Here is a 14,989-nt window from a genome sequence, read left to right on the forward strand (position 1 = left end):
GAGTCTATCGCTGATACTTTGTGCTACGTCTGTTTACTTTACAAGCTGAGACAATGTCCGCAAGATGGTGGAAATTGAATCGTTGGATCGAGTTGGTGGTCGAGTCGTTAAAAAGAATTCAGTTCACGTAAGACTCGCCAAACGCAAAACTGTATATATCTCGATAGAAAAACAATATACGACTTTCATAATCACTGGCACAAGTCAAAATTTAAATCCGAAGATAAAGAGCTTATCAATAGCATACCGGCTTGCAAAAATCGATTTAATCGTATCACGATATTATATTGTACGTGGTTGTTGAGTATTAAAATGCTGTAAGTTAATTCATTGTTTCTTTTAAACGAAACAATATCGTGCCTTATTGTCGTAAAAAATCCATCGTATCGCGACAGAGAATAACGTTACTTAATCATGCAACTTAATTATTTATTTATTTATATACTTATTTATTTAGACGGAAAATAATAATAAACCCTTTGGTGTATAAGATAAGAAAGTAGGAGAAGGTTACAATTAACATATACGTATAGGTTGAAGATATAAATATCAATATAAAAATAAATTTAAGTATACGTTCCAACGAGTGTTTTAAAGAGACTAAGCTTTACCAAATAGATCTATCTTCTGACTGTAAGGAGTTGGAATAATCTAGTACACGGTTGAAACAACAAGCCGGATGATTAACGTAACTAAAGGGAGACATTTAAAAGTTGAAATACACGAGCAAATTGAAATTCTCAGAATCTTGATTTATATATCTATTGGGTTGCTAACTAAATGATTGCGGATTTTGTCGTTAGGTGGTATTGACAAAATCCGCAACCACTTAGTTGCCAAGCCAATAGCTCCAGCTGGAGCTCTCTATAATTTGAACGTAAAGACAGTTCGATGAAAAATAAACGACAGAATCTTGACGAACGATGACGTATATTAGAAAAGATAGGAACCATGATCTACGACATTGATGAAACCGAACGGAAGAAGTAATTTAATCGTGAGAACGATCGCACCTGTTTGACCCTAGCTAGCTTTCCCCATCGGCAGGATCCACTAGGTCTCTTTCCGCTTCGACATTGTTTTCCATTGAAATTCCATTTCTAAGCTAATTTTAGAACAGTAGGCCATAACAGTTGGGTGGACGAGCTGTCTACCCACGAAGCCAATTGTCCACTGCTCGACTTACCTCTATTAAGTTCCGCGCACGGTTCTCCCACCAACTTGTTTGCCTCGATTATTCTCTGGTCAATTGCGTTCCGATAGCGACGCTAGCCAACGATTCTCAGGATTATCCCGAGCCGCTCTCTAGATCCGCTGAAAAATGCATCGAAGCAACACACGATCATAAGCAAATACGAGCAACGCGCAAGCTACGATCTGAGAACACGTGACGATAACGAGCGATCGATGATGAAATTCAATTCTCGGTTCAAGTGAAAGTGGGAGCCATGCGTCTGGAAAATGATGCGACGGATTTGCCCCAGGGAACCTTGGATACATATAGCTATGTACGTGTTACACGGATATAAATACACGTTTAATCTAATTTCGATCTATCGATTTTCAACTTTGTTTCGCGACTCTGTTTCATTTTATAGATTACGATACATGGTGTCGATGGTGATCGTATAAAGAGGAGAATAAGTGGAAGAAAAATTCGACCGACTTTAGGTTCACGTGTCGCGGTCGTCGCGTTTTTCACTGCAATCTTCGACGATCTAACTAAGAACCTCTGGAAAACTGATAAGGTTCGAGCCGATATTCCGTGCATATTATGATTATGGCTGATCACGTGAAATATCGTTTAAGGTACAATTATATTCGCAACGAAAATTATTCAGCAGCGCAGTTATTTCCTATGTAATTTATCATTAAGATTATCCTTCTGAAAAAGAGAGATACCGTTATGGCATTTTAATCGAGTTTTAATTTCGTGTAACAATTGGAGAAGTCAAGGGAACAGGAAATTGTCTAGTTAAGTACAGAAAAAGATAAATTCTTTTAGGACCGTGGTAGCTTTGCGATCGACGTTTCGTTGAAAAGTAGGCGAATAATATCGACGGTCAACGATGCAAATAAATTTAATTGAGAAAATTCAGATTATATTAAAGTACCGAGCGTTCTTTTCATTTATGAAAGAGAGATCAGTGTCCAGCCAATAATTCGCGAGTTAAACGATCCACGTTCTAATTCTAAACAGATATAAATTATTTATTTTGACTGAATATCAATGTCTGTTTCCGATAACGGGGGGTTTGAATTACGATATCGAAGAAAACATCAAATATACGGGAAAGAGGCTCTGGAGACCGCTAGATTTCATCGAGATCGATTTATTCCCGATACAGCCGAGTCTTATTGAAATCTTATCAAGTTAAAACGAATCAACCGATCGCTCGATAAATTCTGTAATTGCGATATTAGTGACGCATCAATTTTAGCCTAATGAAATTCAATTTAATTATCCTTCGATAATCAATAATCATTCACGCTTTTTATCGAGTGTTTTGACCGAAAGATATACATATAACAAGCATAACCACATCCATTCACGAAACCTGTAAGCTTAAAAGCGATCTGACATCGATCAACGCTGCGTCCAATGATATTCCATTAAGCATCGAGCAATGAAATAATCGCGTAAATGTAGGGAAAATGCGAGATTATTAAAAAGAAAAGGTACACGAAGCAACTTATCGTTTTGACAAAGCACAAGAAACGTATGCGATTTTTAGCAATAGAATTTCTGTAATTTAAAAAGGAATAATTTATTGCAGTGATATAAAAAAAAACCTCGATTTCCTAAAATTTCTTCAAATTCTATCTATCCGGATGTATATGGAAAAAGAGATAGTAGCGAAAAAATATAAAATTATAATACAATGGAAGTAACGTAATGAGAATTTAATAGAATTTAACGCGTGCGAATTCAGTGTAAATTAGCTAGGAAGTAATTATAAATGAAATATCGCTTTAACGCAACTTTGCTTCTTAATGGGTTAAAAGACACCATATTACGTAGATGTAGCCACCGCTTCCTCGCCGCTTTAATTAACACGGAATTTAGCGTGGAAAGCATAAAAAGAAGATTCTTTCTTGTTAAGGGACCAAGCTCGAACGCTTTGTAATTTATGGACCGTTGGACCTTCGTGTTGTGCTTAAGGCTCGTTCTTTCGCATATATTTTATCGAGAGGACCTTCCATCCCTGACAAGTGCCCACTCGATTGCACGAACCGATACCGTAACCAAGAGATCCGAAGATATTCTTGTACCTAGAGCATCTCTAACTATTCTCGTTCTTCGCACTTCACCTCAGTCGTTCGTTTCACAAATCCTCCCGACGTAATAATTCAACTCAATTAATTTACAAAAACTTGCGCAAACCTGGAAAATCATTTGGCAATGGTCAAAAAGTTTAGCAATTATTATCTCGTTTGAAACATTATTGAATACATAAGAATGATAAGATTATCAGTTTCGTGTAAGGAAATTAAATATTTTTTAATCTACATTCGTCGCGTCTTTCGATCGATATTTCCAACAATTCTCAGATTCGTATTGTTGTTGTACTCGTAGATATTCGATCTCACGTATATTATACGTTGTTTTACGTTAGTGATTCAGACTCGGAGCAGATGTTTCGCGATCTTTCATGCAATTCGCTTCGAACACAAACTTAGAGTAGAAAACTACGGTGGTTAACGTAATCATATAACTGCAAATAGTTTCAACGATCGTTCGCCACGCTCGTCGCAATCCTGCATGAAGAAAAAATTCTGTTCGATCGATCGTCCCCCTGATACCTTGGATTAATTGTCATATTTCGAACGAAACCGGTGGATGTCGTAAACACTTGTAAAACCGGTAGTTTATGCTGTAGAAATATCAGCGAAATAAACGAACGGAAAGAAGAAATATTCGGTAAAATGGATGAAATAGATGAAAGATTCGAATATACGGAATGGCCCGACCTTCGGCAAAGCCATGACACGGTAGTATCTTTCCGTGCCAGTCAGACTAGCTTCCACGGGCATCTTCAATCAGCCTAGCCTAATATTTTTACAAAGACTTTTGCAAGCCATTCGTACGCATCGTTGATCATTTCAAAGGATTTCTAATGCTTTCTGGTCATTGAACGATTACGATATACGAACTCGCTGTATGTAGGCCAAGGTTTTCTGAATAGAGCACGTTCAACTAAATGTGCACCAGGTGGAAACGATATAGGTAGGTCGTAAAGTAAAGTGTTAAGTAGGGTCGCTAATTGATCTAACTGCAGCAGGGGTTATACGCGCTGCACACGCATGCAGGCACCTACGTCAGCCTTTTAAATCAATTGAATACCCCAGGGTAGAAAGCACGATATGTCACATTCCCACCTTTTTTTAAATAAATGCAAAAGAGACCGTAGTCTACTTATGCGAGTGCTTTAAAATAGAATAGCAAAGCGAAAGGAAGTTTATAGTTAGCTAAGCAATTTACTTGCCTATATGCTCGTGTTAGTATAACTTTTGCGTTAGATATTTTACACCATGTTGCTGATAGCTATCTATTCCGAAGTATATGTATCGTATACAGCGGTCGAAGTTCTCATCGAGCCACTATATCTTTTAATAAAATATTATCTAATTGTTCCGTTTTGACGACGATGGAAATTTCGACCACTGTATCTATTCACTGTTCTTGTCAGATACGATCTTGTTTTGGTGCACGACTTAGCAAATTCGCTAAACACGCTACAGAAAAGGAAGACCCTTGCGAGAAAGAAGTTCTAGCTTTCCTCAACGATATATATTGGTTTTAACCACCTACTATAGGTGGAACGTCTGTCACGTTGACTATTCGCGTTATGGTCGCTAATAATGTTGGAAATTTCATGCGACCTTAAACTTGCAATTAAACGACAAAATTTTCCTCTGTAAAATTACACCGCTTTTCTTACCGTTCGTATCTAAGCTTGCTTTTGTCGACTACCGTAGCTCAAATTAAGAGTCTCGGTCTCTGAAGCTTGTAAACTTCTACTATTGGCCAATTTTACGATCACGCTATAAGAAACGAAAAGCGAAACTTCGACATCGTGTACGAGTGGCAATTTAGTGTAATAAGGAGCAAGTTGACTATAGAGAAAGAAAATGGGGTTAATAACCCGCTCGAAGAAGCCCTGCTCTACCATTTTACGTGCTTCTTCAAAAACGACTATCCCGTTAAAAAGCAGACATTACGAGATGACACTATAGGGCGGAGATACGTCCCATTATCCCCATAATTGTCTACTCGTAGTTTCCTACTCTCTTCTGTCTTCCGTCTTAAAGCTTATGCCGTATTTCTGTAAAGTGGGACAATTACATGCGCATATATGGATATCCTACGTGTAATATGTAGGACATCTTTCTTTTATCGCAAACATCGAGCAAAAGAGGCTCGAAACTGTCTTTATTTTTCGCCACAATTTAACCAGCGTTCTGAACCGATACGTATACGCACGAACGAGAAAATTTTGTTCGTACAGTGGCGAAAGTATGGGTGGAAAACCGGTTGCTCGGAAATTTCATTGTATAATAGAAAATTTGGTTATTTTTTCCTATAACGTGGGATGTAATAATACACTTTTCGAGGACGTTCAAATTTTTATTCGACGCAACGATAATTACAAACTAAATTACGTCGAATTTTTCCACTTATTAAGACTTTTCTCGTTTATGCGCTCGTCGCTGTATGTTGCTGTAAATCGAACAAATACTTTTTTTTTTAGAACGTATCGCAAAAATATTCGATTTACGAATCGAGGTAATGCTTCCAAAAGAATTGACATATCCAATTTCGGAAATGCCGATGCGATCGAAATACAATACGTACGAAGCTATATCGAAATCCGTTGTTCTTTACCGGCACGGTTGTACGCATTTTCAACTTAATCTCGACCAGTTGAATTTTTCTTCAGATTAACTTTTATCTTATTTATATAAAAATGCTACGTAAATTTTGCCTCCTCATCCGTGTAAATAGGCTATCAATCTTGTAGTAAATATAACGTTGCGGTATAAGTTGATTGTAAACGGTGCTTTCAAAGCTTACCGAAGATAGCAATAAAGTATCTTCGTTATTCCTTTAATGAACAAATATTTAGAAATTAATGACGGTGACTATAGGCGAATGCTATAAACGTGAGTTGTAAAATTCAATGGACAGAATGGACTAAAACGTTTTCCTTATTTTTTTTAATGATCGAACATTTAGAAATTATGACGATAGCCACTATGGATGAATGTTATAAATGGAAATTGCAAACTTCCATGGACGCAAGTTACGTATAATAGCAACGATATTTTTCCCTATAAATATCCCGATCAACGTTATGAATAACGTAACGGTATCATCGTTATGAATAACAATCGGATAATCGTCGTTCTGTCGATTCATTTGCGCGTATCGTCTGCGTCGAAATGTCGCGTAGATCGAGCAAATAGAAAAGAATCCTCGCACGCCACAGTTTCGTAATCGCGTCAAGCGTATCAACTCGTCAAGCTTATCGCTAGATATATCTGATTAATTCCTTCGTTAGACGTACGAGAGTACTCATCTTCGCAGATAAACAAAATTAACGATCGATAGTAATTTCCAATTACATGTTACAATTCGCACGTACTATTTACACCGGTTTGATAACACGAGAACACAAGCGACACGATCGTTCAAATTTTTCATTTCACGCTGATAATAAAAATCTTGTTTCGTTTAATCGCAACGACGAAATTTCACCTAGTGCACACTCGAAACACCGTTACCGAACGCTGTAATTAATGGAGCAATTGGTAACCAGGGCGATAGCATTATTATACGGTGCAAGCGAGTTGTAATCATGATTATAATCCCAAACGTGTTCTCATTTTGCACGTGCAGCATCGATTAACGCGTAACGATAACGCAACCTCCGAGTAAATTGCACGAAAGATCGTAGCCTGTTAGAAATTTCAACGCCAAAACCGAAGAGCTCTACTGTGTCATCGATTAATCGAGAGCGAAGGAAGCGTCGAAAATCGTATTACGTTGCTTGGAAAGCGTTTCGACGAGAAGAGACCACGAGACTGTTCAAAAAATAACTAAAGCTTATCGGTAGAAAAGGTGCATATATTTTTTAACGATACATCGACTTTTGTAAATACCTTCGAATGTTGTCGAAATTTGCCTACGAAATTTCGGAACAATCCGATATATCGAACAATTTCTCGGACAATCTCGTTAAATCCCTTTTCCTCCTAGTTCTCGCGCAAGAAGTTACGATCACGTAAAAATTACAATTCACCAGGATGAGAACTACGTGTCGACGAGAACGTTCAGCCGTTTTACGACCAGTAATATTCATTTTTTAACGAGCCAATGTTTAGATAGCTTAGCCTCGTACTGGCTCCGACTGACGCGATACTTGCTTCGAGAAACTTTACTGCGTGCAAAAGGTTACAATTTGCAGTTATTATAAATGAACGAGATGCATATTAAATGGGCGGCCTTGACCCCGTAAACAGTATTTTCGTGATTTAGCCGAGTGTCCTTCGTACATTCTTAAAATAACTCACAACACAGAGACTCGCGCCGATCCCAACAAGACTTGGCACAGCTGTACCGGCATTGGTAATTAAATAACGAGGCTGATCTTCCATCTGAATATCAATTCCTTCGTCGCCTGCTAATTATTTACGCTTGGTATTCTTGAACAACCTCTGATACAAACGAAAGTCAATCTCTCAGGATAGGAAATATATGATCGCGAGGTATCGTGTCATTCTGCGTACGCTTACCAGTTGTTTGTTAACGTGACGGCTCACCAAATTTGTACGATCGTGTTATGCGCGTTGTTATAGAAAACATTTTGAAATTTCATTGGCAGACTTTTTATAAATTTTCCATAATTTGTTTTATTAGCAAAATTTCATTTAAAGATCTTCTGCGATAAATGTTCAATTACTTTCACCGAACATTCTATTTGTGTCTTCAGTTTCGAAATGATTTGTTTCAAACTTTAGCAATGTGTTCGTGACAATCGTACCGTGTCGCGTATTGTACAAAGTCCTTTGTACGGCACGAATAATAAATTGAGAAATTGTTTGTATAAATATTCAAATACCTTTGCCGGCTATTGTATTTGATCAGCGTAACACAATGAACGTCACACGCTAATTACATATTAATTGAAAATTCCGATTGCAATGGTACGTCGTGTAAACGTTAATTCCGATTAAAAGCCAGTGGTAGCCTGAAGCTCGATGAGAATAAGGATAATGCAATGATTTATTTAGACGAAAAGCTCTCGAACCTAATAGCTTTCGAGTATTTCTCTGTATCCTTTCACGAGAATCATGGAGGCTAATACTCCTGGGCCAAAGTGGGAACTAAAAGCGGTGGTAAATGGGGTCGGTCAGTCTTCGATACCGTTATACGCAGCAACCTTCTCCCTCTCCTACTCTTTCGCTTTTCCACCCTCTGACGTCACAGAGTAGACAGAGAATCAAGCTCTCTCCCACCCCCTCCTCTTAGCTTTCATTTCGGGTCAACCGAGGTCGAGCCATAATACCGTGTTCGACTTACGTTCTCTTTCTCTTCTTTCACACTCGACGAACAATACGAACGGTGCCCGTTCCTTCTGTCGTCTTCCTTTGGATCCGATTCCTTCAACGTTCGCGTTCGCAACGCTCGCGTTCAGATTTTCAATCTGAAATCCAGCGGCTCCCGCTGATCACGGTATCGTATAGTCGACAAGGAAGCGATTCTGCGTGAAGAAACAAGTCGAAGATACAAAGGGAGGATTTTTCGCATGACGTCTCGTTCTCGAGGAAATCGAGTTTGTTAAAATTTGTCAAGTACAGCCGCGGACAAAAATAAATGGACAGTAAGTAGTAGTAGTAGTATTAGTAGTAGTAGTAGTAGTAGTAAGTGGAAGTAGATACGATGGAAGTTTAATCAAACTATTAGTAGTTGGTGCGTTCATACGTTCTCGCGAGCATCCAAATTCTGACATTGTGCGAGTCATCCCTTGGATATAATAGATCGATAATTTCATTCAGTGCTTCTTCTCGCTACCTATTCAAGCTACCTACAAGCTACCTACGCGCTACCTACTCTGGTGACACAAATAGTACATACTCCCGTTGGCTGCAACAACACAGTGCAGGCTAAGAAGAATGTTAAGACAGGATACGTAGAATTATAGTGCAAAAGTCTACTAGATACTATGCAGCAACAACGACACCCCAGTGTTATGTATACTTGATTCGTACTGAGGCGGCACTCGACCACGGAAATTTCCAACGGCTTCGCTACACAAAGCGCTATACCTTCAAAGCGTAAGGCCGACAGGCCTAACGTACCATCGATAACCCTACGGTTCTTTCGCCGAATATTCGGAAGAATGCATACGCGACAATCGTCGCAGACTTCTAACGAACGCGCGCGTAGTGGGGATATCGAGGGGTAACAAAGAATAGAATCTGTTTGGTTTTCAACCAAAAGATTCATTCTGTCCCGAGCTGCGAAATGCGAAAGGTTAGGCGAAGCCAACACAATTAGAGAAACGGGTTATCGACTCTTGATAGTTCAGTGTTAATCGTTATTTGTTATTAATCGTTGTTAATCGTCAATCGTGGTTAATCGTTATTTGTTGTTAATTGTTAGGAGTTTAATAAACGTTATTGTCGAAAATCAAAAGTATTTGTTGTGGGCATCTTCACCGACGATCACCTCGGTATTAATATTTAGAATCTGTATTATAAAAATACGTATTTGACGAAACTTGGTGGATAGCCGTTTCCACTACCTGCCAGCTTATTTTTGTTCGCTTATTTTGTATATATTTCACATAGAATTACTGTTTCGTCGATTGCGCCACCATTACTCTGTATATCCTACTTGTCACATTGTCAAGACGCACGTCGTTCCGTAGTCTGAAATGAAATTTGTATATCGAACTAGTTATTTCGTTAGCTTTAGGGATTTCAGTCCTGACACCGCTAATTTTATTCGCGTCTCAGTTGCAATGGGTGCACGCTCGACAAGCGGAAACGAAATCCAGCTGTGCCATTGATAGACCGGAAACACGGTAGAATGGCCTGACTCGTCACTGGCAGCCTCTGACAGCTCTCGATAAAACTTCTCTCACAATCGAGGCGAACGCCGAGAAAATCCGCGCTTTACCCCCGATGGTTGTTGCTGCAACATTTTCCATACAGAACCCACCTACAACGTGAGCTTAACTTTTAAACGAGCAGCTTTAAAAACCGATAGAAACTTCGCCGTTAATCCTACGGAAATTCTATTCATCCCATCGTTTTACGTGTCGCGTTACGCGTAATAGCCATGAAAGGGAACGATACGCTTGTCAGAATCGCCACTCGGGTCATTCTCCTTCTTCGTCCACTGAATGATTAATACAAACGCATAATATACAGGCCGTTTCATAATACGCGGCACCCACTTCGGAAATGGACAGGGAACGCAAGAGCAATGTAAAAAATCCATACGAACGCGTGTCCTACTCGACCCTGTTTCAAACTTATAGCCACCCACTTTCGTGTTACGGGAATCCGCAACAGCTTATCTTCGTGGAAGGTGCTCGAAATGCCTACTGTCGATGGTTCGTCGTGTCAAAAAATTTCACAATCTCTCGGAAATTCCAGACGTACGTCGATTAAAACTGATGGATGATAGCCACTTGGAGTATAGTTTATCGTTTAATTATCGAAACGCTAAAGACACAAAAATGGCTATAATAATGGCAAAATTGGTAAAGATACACGATGTTAAAAAATCAGAGATATTAAAAAACACGATATTGAAAATAATCTAAAGCGCATATTGATCCCTCAGATATCTATGTAACAGAACGCTTAACTATAGAAAAACCTTAGATATACTGATATAATAAAGTGGTATCATCGCGATAAAGACGATAATAACGACGATTTTATAAAAATGGGGAAAAAATGGAAACAGCAAACGAAAATAACGAAGAAATGATGAAGCATTCGTGACATTGGATAAAAAGCTTCAACGGTCCAAAGTACAAAAAGAACTCTAACTCTATGCAGTTATTTATCCTGAAGAAATTATGTGACTCGGAAGGCAATTCATAAATATTTCAAGAATCTATCGATCAATTCTAATCTGTATATGACTAAATAAAATTGCATATCAGGAAAGGGATTTTTCTATTATCCGAACGCTTTTGTCTCCCTGTTAGTTCTGATAAGAGAAGCTCTAGTGTATCAGGTTAGATGGTCAAAGGGTAAACGGTCGTCAAGATTTCGAATATGTAGAAAAAACTTCCTCTACGATATATCGATGCTCACAATTCTGTGGTTTCAACCCTTCGCGAGTAAACTGGATCGTTCAAAATCGAAATGAAATTTCATCCTTGAATTTCTTTCTCGTAAATGTTTGTCTCGATCGGAAAATAATAGCTTCGAATTTCTGCAAACGTTTCGCTGGAAACTTCCAACGTATCTTAGAAAATGTAAAAGCTTTAGGTAGGTCAGTCTAAGTAAAGAGAGCAATGTTAGATAAGCTCTACATTGGTAATTCATAATAATCGACGATGTATTTTCTGCCTTTTCTCATTTTCCATTTCCATACTTATCAATGGAGAGGTATAGGAGAATATGAGAAACGAATGAAATATCATTCGTGAAAGAAAAACGAAACGAACAAACGCCAGATCAAATGTGTTAGAAAATATTTTTTCAGTGAAAAACAGGTGGTTTATTTTTAACTGAATTGCCTGCTTCAAAGAATTTCCTGTACACACAGCCCTGAATAATTGACGAACCGACTCGTGGTTTTACGACGAGCAATGTACAAGAGACAACAGTATCGCTCAAGATTAATTCAAACATTTACTGCTGAACCAACATAGCCGAGGTTCTTATAACAGCGTTTCGAAGTTGAAAGAAAGAAAATTCTACCGACGACGATGAAATATCACTTCTTCCTATCGTACGATACAATATGGAATAGTTTGCAACTTAAATTACGTATTCGTGTATTTAATTTGCGGGATAAAGTCCCATTAGTGTACAAAGTAGCGTTCAAGCGATTAATATTATCGTCAATACTATTGTCAATATTACTGTCAATATTTAAAGTTCTTAACATTGTATCGATAATATACGCATACTGATTGTCTAGAGGATCTCTTATGTACAATAACTTTGAGAACCTTAAATATTGACAATAATATTGATCGTCTGAACGACGCTCCTTAAATCCTTAACCTACGACTTACGTTCGAGAATTTTGGGCCGAAAACGTAAACAAGTTATTATACAGGGTGGTTGGTAACTAGTGGTACAAGCGGAAAGGGGGTGATTCTACGCGAATATAGAATAAAAAAAATTTTATCACCAGTTACCAACCACCCTGTATATTATATTTGGCCCGATCGTCGTACTACGGGCTATGCCTAGTTGTAGGTTAAGGGGTTAAGAAATATTCGACGATTCCATGTTATTGCCAGTATAGAAAGTAGGTTGCTAATTTTGGATATTGATTTTTTATCTCGGGTATACAGGCTGCAAAGATTAAGAGTATGCAGCATTTTCGTGACATTTCCAATAATCTCACAAAGAGATGTTTCGAGCAAAAGTTAAACAAACTCGAAACCTGGCTACAAACAGCAATAAAAAGAATTTTTCAACAATTTGCTTCTTCAATAAAAAGTCACCTTGATTTTTGCACATGGCACTGCGTATTTTTGACTTGATAGGGTTGTAGCTAACGCCAAGGCGAACTCAACGACACGCTACTCTATCGCCTTCGCACTTTTTGTAACGAGAAACGTTAATATGGAAAATAATTTTATTTCGACCAAATTACGTATTCATAGGTCGTAATACAGTAAATCGTTGAGTCTGTCTCGGGGTCAGCTGCAACCCTATCAAATCAAAAAATACACAGTGCCATCTGCAAAAATCAAGGTAACTTTTTATTGAAAAAGTCAATTTTTCAAAAAGTTTTTTATTGCAAATTCAAGGCAATTCGAGGCTGACTAATCTTTGTTTCAAACATTATTTTCTGAGATTATTGGAAATGTTACAAGAATGGCGGATGAAATATTTCCCAAAAAAAATCCCTTAAACCCTACAATTTGTATACTTCATAAATATTGTTGAAAAAAATAGTTGTTATTAATTAATGTGAAAGGAAATATACAATAACTGTAGCTGAATGAAAATTTGAATGAAAATTCATCTCATACAGACACCTGGATTCAACATAGTTAAGTGTCTCGAAGCCGCATCTCTTCAATATGTATAAACGTGTTAGAACGATTTTTAATTGGATCGATCTTTGATTAAAAATCGAGAAACGATCGTTTGGTTAAACAACAAAGTGTACCAAGTACGCAAACACCTACGGAAGTTTGAGAATGGGAATTCTGAATCGAACAAAAGGTTTGATACATTGCCAAACGTATATGCAACTTTACGCGAGCGATTAATAGAGTCTGAGGCAAAGAATCTTGAATTATAACCGCTTGGTACACGTGTTAATGTGCTAGCAAAATAATGGTTCGTTCTTTTGTTCGCGATAACCGACGGTACGTGATAATAATTTTCGCTTGTATTTTACCTATGCCGCAGCAACGATGACCTATTTCTTGGAATAGAACCAATCGTCTTCGTGTCTACCCAAATATTTAGAATTTTAAGATGAGTTCCGCATATCTCGCGTAAATGCGATGCAGTTGTTCGTGCGTCTTCTTTCCAGGCAAAAATGATCGTTCTCTTCGTACATAGCAAACTATATTTCTTAACGCGCCAATGAAAGATTTCAAAACAAAACCTTCCGAGACGTAAGTATGGAAAAATGAGATACAGTAGAAGTTCGTTTATCCCAGCACCGAACGAGCCAATTTTTGTTTACTGTCGGTTATATGAACTCGTACCTGAGCCTTTATTATCCGAACTACGCTCGTGAGTACTTTCAGTTATTCAGTTTTAACGCGTACCCAGAAGTCGTTGTGTTTTGTCCAAGCTGATATATAATTTAACACAGTTTCCGTGAGAAACGTTACTCAACATCGGTTATCCGAACGTCAACCTCTATTATCGAGACTCGTAGCAGCGGTTGCTTGGGGTTGCAAGTGTTTCTCTATTGTCCAAACTCATCGGTTACCCGGAACATTTTGCCGGACGAACCAACTTGTACCGTATTTTACGTTCAATGTAACTTTTTACGTAATAGATTTCGTTATGTTACCCACATCTGATTTGCTAAAGGACGAGTTCCTTCACTTTTCTACGGTTATCCGATAGATACGGTTTATTGGGATGATCTAGTAGAGTCTCGTTTACAGGAAGAACCTGGCTTGCTTCTCTTTCGCTATGGACGATGCTCGATATGTTGAGTAAAATGCACGTTTTCACAGAGATTCGAGTTTGGTATTGCCAAGAAAGTTCAGTACGCTCGTGTCGATGTTAGCGATCTTCGTTCGACAAGCCAGTATGCAAGTTCGACAAACATCCTTCGCGAAATTGCCAGTGCACACAGCGATATGGCGCAATTAATTTCTTAATTAATAGAGAACGAACGCAGGATAATCGAAGATATTGGGTATTCCAGGTGAAGGAAACAACGAAGTTTTGTTTTGATTTGAACCGTAGAAGGCACGAAGAAGGTAAAGAACACAGTAGGATTATTCCTCGGCGTAATACGTAAGAGGATATTTATTATTTATATAGCTGCTGCAGAGTTTCATCCTCTTAGCTGGCCAAGCAGCGTTGTTACTCGTAAAAAATGTAAAAATGTCAGCTTACTGCGAAAGCGAGAGAGAGAGAGAGAGAGAGAGAGAGAGAGAAAGTATTTTCAAGTATCGTCATCAAGAGAAAATACTCGTTCCATTTCCCTCCTCGGGACATAGATTACATAGAAGAGCGCTGGGTGTCGAGCAAGATAAAGAAGAAAATTCCTAGAAAAATTCGTCAAATGCCAATTCGAAAT

General features: G+C 38.3%; 1 protein-coding gene across 16 annotated transcripts in view; it reads right to left on the bottom strand.

The window, feature by feature from the left end:
* pHCl-1 (pH-sensitive chloride channel 1) overlaps positions 1-14,989 on the bottom strand; it is a 91,557-nt gene that overhangs the window by 61,854 nt on the left and 14,714 nt on the right. The gene's annotated exons all lie outside the window — the stretch shown is intronic.

The sequence above is a fragment of the Bombus flavifrons genome, chromosome 10, assembly GCF_040668555.2.
Source record: "Bombus flavifrons isolate JBK064 chromosome 10, iyBomFlav1_principal, whole genome shotgun sequence".
In the NCBI taxonomy this organism is placed as follows: Eukaryota; Metazoa; Arthropoda; class Insecta; order Hymenoptera; family Apidae; genus Bombus; species Bombus flavifrons.